The following is a 7,449-nucleotide window of genomic DNA, read 5'->3' on the forward strand; positions in this document are numbered from 1 at the left end:
AAAATGACCAACACAAAGGGAAAAAGGAGAGGTGCCCACTATATGTTCTCTAGACCTTTTAGAAAAGATGGAGTTGTTCCTTTGGCCACATACATGGGAATCTACGAGAAAGATGATATTGGGGACATGAAGAAAATGGGCGCTGTTCAAAAAGGCATGTCCCACAAATGTCACCATGAAAAACTGGAAGAGTCTATAATGTTACTCAACATGCTGTTGGCATTGTTGTAAACAAACAAATTAAGGGCAAGATTCTTGCCAAGAGAATCAAGGTATGCATCGAGCATATTAAACACTCAAAGAGCTGAGATAGCTTCCTGAAACGTGTGAAGGAACATCACCAGAAAAAGAAGGAAGCCAAAGAGAAAGGTACTTGAGTGCAACTGAAGTGCCAGCCTGCCCCACCCAGAGAAACACATTTTGTGAGAACCAGTGGAAAGGAGCCCGAACTGCTAGAATCCATTCCTTACGAATTCATGGCATGATAAATGTAAAGAAAATAAAAAACCTCAAGACAGTGTAAAAAATTTTTTTAAGATATTTAAGGGGTGCCTTGGTGGTTCAGTCATTAAGTGTCTGCCTTCAGTTCAGGTCATGATCTCAGGGTCCTGGGATTAAGCCCTGCGTCAGGCTCCCTGCTGGGCAGGAGGCCTGCCTCTCCCTCTCCCACTCCCCCCGCTTGTGTTCCCTCTCTCTCTGTGTCTCTCTCTGTCAAATAAATAAATAAAATCTTTAAAAAAATAAAAAAAGAAATAAAGAAAACGTGAGAAAGGGGGAGGAACAGCAGGAGACAGAGGGACAGAATCTGAAGCCGTCTCCCTCCTCAGTTCAGAGCCCAATGCAGGGCTTGATCTCACAACCCCAAGATCATGACCTGAGCCAAAACTAAGAGTCAGTTGCTTAACCAGCTGAGCTACCCAGGGGCCTCTTAAAATTTTTAATGTAATCTCAACCCCCAATGTGGGGCTCAAACTCATGACCTTGAGATCAAGAATCTTATGTTCTTCTCCAAAGTAGATACCCAAATGGCCAATAGACATATGAAAAAGTGTTCAACATCAGTTGGCATCAGGGAAATAAAAATCAAAACCACAATGAGATACCACCTCACAGTAGTCAGAATGGCTAAAATTAACTAGTCAGAAAACAAGAGATGTTGGCGAGGATGCGGAGAAAGGGGAACCCTCCTACACTGTTGGTGGGAATGCAAACTGGTGCAGCCAGTCTGGAAAACAGTATGGAGGTTCCTCAAAAAGTTGAAAATAGAGCTACCCTATGACCCCCACAATTGCACTACTGGGTATTTACCTCCAAAATACAAATGTAGTGATCCAAAGGGCCACATGCACCCAAAAGTTTATAGGAACAGTGTCCACAATAGCTGAACTATGGAAAGAGCCTAGATGTCCATCGACAGTTGAATGGATAAAGATGTGGTTCATATATACGATGGAATATTATGCAGCCATCAAAAAACTGAAATCTTGCCATTTGCAATGACATGGATGGAACTAGAAGGTATTATGCTAAGCGAAATAAGTCAATCAAAAAAAGACAATTATATGATCTTACTGATATGTGGAATTTGAGAAACAAGGCAGAGGCTCATAGGAGAAGAGAGGGAAAAATGGAACAAGATGAAACCAAACAGGGAGACAAACCACGAAAGACTCAGTCTCAGGAAACAAACTGAAGGTTGCTGGAGGGGAGGTAGGTAGGGGGATAAGGTGGCTGGGTGATAGACATTGGAGAGGGTATGTGTTGTGGCGAATGCTGTCTGTTGTGTAAGACTGATGAATCACAGACCTGTACCCCTGAAATAAATAATACAGTATATGTTAGTAATAATAAATAACTAAATAAATAAACCCTAGACACATGGGTTTGTTTCTGGGCTCTCACTTCTATTCATTGATTTTTATGTCTAATCTTAAGCCAGTACCATACGGTCTTGATTACCATTACTTTGTAGTGTATTTTGAAATGAGGAAATGTGAGTCCTCCATGTTTGTTCTTTTTTAAGATTGTTTTGAGCTTTTCAGAAGCTCTTGTAATAAGATGTGCAGTTTAGAATCAGGTTGTAAATTTCTACAAAGTCACCCGGGATTCTGATAGAGAATGCATTGAATCCGTAGATGAATTTGGGGAATACTGCCACCTTTAAAATATTGTCTTCTGATCTTCTGATATATAAAAATATGGACTTTTTTCAATTTATTTAGATATCTTATGATTTCTTTCAGCAATGTTTTATAGTTTTCAACATATAATATTATACTTGTTTTGTGAGTATGTTTCTAAGAGTTATCTTCTTTTTTTTTTTTAAAGATTTTATTTACTTGACAGAGAGGGAGAGAGAGAGTGCAAATAGGCAGAGCAGCAGGCAGAGGGAAAGGGAGAAGCAGGCTCTTTGCTGAGCAGGGAGTCTGATGCAGGGCTCGATCTCAGGATCCTGGGATTATGACCTGAGCTGAAGGCAGACGTTTAACCGACTAAGCCACCCAGGCAACCGAGTTGTATTCTTTTTGATGCTATTTCAAATGAAATTATTTTATTAATTTCATTTTCAGATTGTTCATTGAAAGTATATAGAAAAAATTTGATCTTGTTTTCTGTAGCCTTGATGAAAATAGAACTGTTTCTTATTTCTAATAGTTTTTTGGGTAATTCCTTAGGATTTTCTCTATTTAAGGCCACATCATCTGTGGGCAGAGATAATTTTACTTCTTCCCTTCCAGTCTGGATGCCTTCTTTTATCCTTGACCAATTTCCTTGACTAGAACCTTCTATTACAACTTTGAACAGAAATAGCGAGGTGGACATCCTAGTCTTATTCCTGATTTTAGGGGGAAGACATCCAGTCTTTCTTTCTTTTTTTTTTTTTAAGATTTTATTTATTTATTTGTCAGAGAGAGAGCACAAGCAGGGGGAGCAGCAGGCAGAGGGAGAAGCAGACTCCCCACCAAACAGGATGCCTGATGTGGGATTCTATCCCAGGACCCAGGGATCATGACCTGAGCTGAAGGTAGACACTTAACCAACTGAGCCACCCAAGCGTCCCAAAATCCAGTCTTCCGCCATTAAATATGTTAGTTGTTAAATATGTTAGTTGTGAGTTTTTATAGACACTCTTTTAAAAAAAGATTTAATTTAATTTCTATTTGAGGGAGAGAGAGCATGAGAAAGGGGAGGGTCAGAGAGAGAAGAGCCCAATGTGGGACTCGATCCTGGGACTCCAAGATCATGACCCAAGCCAAAGGCGTTCACTCAACCAACTGAGCCACCCAGGTGCCCTATAAATACTCTTTTGTCAGGTTCCCTTCTGTCCCCGTTTGTTGAAGTTTGTTGAGTGTTTTGTTTTCCTGACAAGGTGTTGAATTTTATCGAACGCTTTTTTGTGTCTATTGAGGTGATCATGTGATTCTTTTTTCATTTTAGTGATATGATGCATTAAAATAATAAATAAATAAAATAATTATATTAAACCAAACTCACATTCCTTGGATAAAATCTCTCTTGGTCATGGTGCACCATTTTTATATATTGCCAATTGGTTTGCTAGTATTTGAGGGGCTATGTTTTTCTCTTCATGCACTTTAATTCCTACTTTTAGGTTTTAAATTCACCAATAGAGAATGAACCTGTAAAACCCTAGGCAACCCACACCTGACTGTAGTAACGGCAAAACCCCAGGGCCATGTTCTCTGTCTATACCCCTGATCTCACTGTATAGCCCCGGATGAACCATGTATCAACCCTCCAGGACTTGTCAGTAATAAACCTTATTTTATTCCCCCAGCATTTCCTCATGGCTGTTGCTGACTTGCATCTTGCAGTCGTAAGAACACACTGGGGAAGTGGCATTGCCCCCAGGCATTTCTAGCCAGGACCTTTTCTCTCTATAGGTTGGCACCAACATGAAACAAATGGCTACTGGGAAGGTTTGGGTTGTTAACTCTGACATCTGGATGCTCTCACATGCAGTATGTGTTCCCTGTTTTTTTGTTTTTGTTTTTTTGTTTCAGCGTTAAGTCATGCTTTCTTGTTTCTTTGCATGTACCGTAATTTTTTTCTTTTGGTCAGAAACTGGACATTTCCGATAATATTGTAGTAACCCTTCCAATAGGGCTTGCTGTTGTTACTTGCTTATTTATTTGTTTAGTGACTGGCTGGATCATTTTAGCATACTCTCCTCTCTCTCCACCCTCCCCTTCACCTGTGGTAAACCTCTAATGTTGCCCTCATCATCCCTAGTCACTCTGGGATGTGGACATTTTGGCAGGGCTTTCTTTAATATCTCTTCCTTGGACCGAACCGCTGTTAAGACTCCACTAAATTGGGGCGCCTGGGTGGCTCAGTGGGTTAAAGCCTCTGCCTTCGGCTCAGGTCATGATCTCAGGGTCCTGGGATCGAGCCCCACATCGGGCTCTCTGCTCTGCGAGGAGCCTGCTTCCCTCTCTCTCTGCCTGCCTCTCTGCCTACTTGTGATCTCTCTCTGTCAAATAAATAAATAAAATCTTAAAAAAAAAAAAAGACTCCACTAAATTGCCCACTGGTTACTCTATTATTTTTGGCAAAGGCCTGGTGCAAAAATTGCTCTTCAGATGAAAGCAGTGCAATTCAGGCTCCTTTGACAGAATAGAATTTTTTTTTAATGACTTTGTTTATTGTGGGACACCTGGGTGGCTCAGTTGGTTAAGCATCTGCCTTCAGCTTGGGTCATGATCCCAGAGTCCTGGGATCAAGCCCATATCGGGCTCCCTGCTCGGATGGGAGCCCACTTCCCCCTCTGCCTCTGCCCTTTTCCCTGTGTTCTCGCTCTCTGTCTCTGTCTCGCAGAAAAATAAGAAAAATAAGTAATTCAAATCCTTTTTTTTTTACAAGATTTTATTTATTTATTTATTTTGAAAGAGGGAGAGAGGGAGAGGAAGAATGTGCTAAGGGAGGAGCAGAAGGAGAGAGAAGATCTCAAGCAGACTCCACACCACGCGCAGAGCACTGAGCCAACAGAAGACTTGATCTCACGACCCTAAGAGCACGACCTGAGCTGAAGTCAAGAGCCAGACACTCAACCTACTGAGCCACCCAGGTGCCCAGATGGAATGGTTTTTTGAGAGCAGTATTTGAGTTTATTCTGATCCCAGGTAGGCTCTTCCTTCCTCCCTTTCCCAGGTTTTCTAGCTGGCCTATACTTTACCTATATATCTAATAAAGATGTCATTCTCCTCTTAGTTGCCTGTCACCACAATCTCCACTGTTTTTGAGAGAACCCTCAGGCTTGAACTTCTCTGCATGGATAGCAGATAAAGTCAGTGTCTTTGGGAATAGAGTAAGAGCTGTCTTTTTCATCCTGCTTCTTTCCTTAGGCAAAATCTCTGAGTCAGTACTCCGAGGGGGGATGGGAGACAGTGGCACACTTCTCTCCCAGTGACACTCTTTTTTTTTTTTTTAAGATTTTTAAAAATTTATTTATTGGACAGAGAGATCACAAGTAGGCAGAGAGGCAGGCAGAGAAAGAGGAGGAAGCAGGCTCTCCACTGAGCAGAGAGCCCGATGCAGAGCTCGATCCCAGCACCCTGGGATCATGACCTGAGCCGAAGGCAGAGGCTTAACCCACTGAGCCACCCAGGCGCCCCTCCCAGTGACACTCTTGCCATAGGAATTGAGCACTCAGTAGAGAGGGGGTAGTAACATCACATCTTCCTGGCTTGCCTCTTCCTGCTTGGAACCACTGCCTGGTGAGCCGAAGCGAAGACAATCAGAGCTGTGGACTCCCAGAGGCACCACATCCAGGGTAGAGCCTCAGTCCTGTGAGTGAGAACTGGGCAGAAGAAAGGAGCCCTCATCCCAGTGACACTCATAAGAAGTAAGCCTCCACAAAAGGTTGATGGGGACCAGACAGAAATGTTGATGTCCTGCTGCATGTAGGAAATAGCCCTCCAACTGGGGGGAGAGGGAGTGCTGTGTTCTTTCTTGGCTGTACTGGTCCTGAGTGTTCATCTTGCTGAGTGGGAGTGGGGTAAGGAGGAGCAGGTCTCAGCTTAATTACCATAGACTCTTAGTAGTTGTACTGAATTTTAGTAGTTTTTATTTTGTTTTGTTTTAGTAAATTAATTTCTTTCTTTTTTTCTTTCTAGTAAGTATTTTTTTACAGGCTATATGTCCTAGGGACCATTTCTAGAGATTTTATTTTTATTTTATTTATTTTAAGATTTTTAAAATTTATTTGAGAGAGACAGAGATAGCGACAGACAACACAAGCAGGGAGGAGGGGGAGAAGCAGGCTCCCGCACTGAGCAGGGAGCCCAACATGGAACTCAGTCTCGGGACCCTGACACCATGACCTGAGCCGAAGGCAGACACTTCACCGACTGAGCCACCCAGGTGCCCCATTTCTAGAGGTTTTAAATGATTTTGTTTTTTTCTTTTTCAACAAGAACCAAGTTTTTTATTTGTTCATTTTGAGCACGTGAAGTATTCCTTGACGACATCCTTGGTCTGAGATCTTTGCCATAACCACCATACAACTCCAACGAACCGCTATGTGGGGTTTTCCCTCTCTGTCAACTTTGCGGAGGCCTACTCATCTACCCATCCCCCTAGTTTCTTGTCATTGGCCTTAATGAGGTTGATTTGGTGTTTAGCACCAAAAGCCTCCACCAAACTGACAGACACAGCATTATCCCAGCTGGATGCAAGCATACAAATGTGGGCTTGGAGCTTGTCTAAAGCTTTGGCTTCTTAGCGAATTCCACATGCTAGGCTGTTGTGGAGGAGGATGGTCTTCTGCACCTCTTGCAAAGCAGAGTCCCAACACCCATTCCACTGCCAGCTGCCGTGCCTTCCTCAGCCATGGCAGTGGGTTACGGGTGGAGTTCAATCTGTAGCACACCTGAGCCTCCACCTCCCAGAGACTTGGTGGCAGTGGTGGGGAAAGACAAACACTGGTTTTTTGCTTGCTTTTTAACAAACTCTTCACTGGTTTCACTGGTGAATGGGTCTACAATGTCTTGATGTTGCTTGTGGAAATCTTCCCTTACATTGTGGTTTCTTGCACTATACCTCCAATTTCTTAGTTTCCTTTCCTTATTCTAGAAGTCCAGAATATGTTTTTGTTATAATTTTGTTAAATTAATATTTGCTGAAGAAATGCAAGATGTCAGTGTTGCCATGGTTCAACAAAAGATTAGGAGGGAAATTGAAAGAGAGGATTATTACTCACAAGATCTGGAGGAAGTACACAGCATGGGGCAAGGGGCCACTTGAGCACTTGGAAAGGTCAAGGCAGGTGCAGGCAGAGAGAGAGAGGACCTGGGGCACATGCCTTTATCATTCTCCATGGGTAGGGAGGGCTTTGGGGATTCTGGGCTAAGGCTGGATTGGTCAATTCAAACCCAAAACTGTGTGGTCTGGGGAAGCCTGCTTCTCCTTCTCCCTCTGCCTTCTGCT

The 7,449-nt window shown here is 42.8% G+C and overlaps 2 pseudogenes; one reads left to right on the forward strand and one right to left on the reverse strand.

The window, feature by feature from the left end:
* On the forward strand, nucleotides 1–485 carry LOC111159155 (annotated as a pseudogene).
* Nucleotides 486–6,456: 5,971 nt separating this feature from the next.
* On the reverse strand, nucleotides 6,457–6,854 carry LOC111159161 (annotated as a pseudogene).
* Between the last annotated feature and the right edge of the window lie 595 nt (nucleotides 6,855–7,449).

Source organism: Enhydra lutris, unplaced genomic scaffold (assembly GCF_002288905.1).
Source record: "Enhydra lutris kenyoni isolate GAN:26980312 unplaced genomic scaffold, ASM228890v2 scaffoldscaffold66, whole genome shotgun sequence".
NCBI classification, from domain to species: Eukaryota; Metazoa; Chordata; class Mammalia; order Carnivora; family Mustelidae; genus Enhydra; species Enhydra lutris.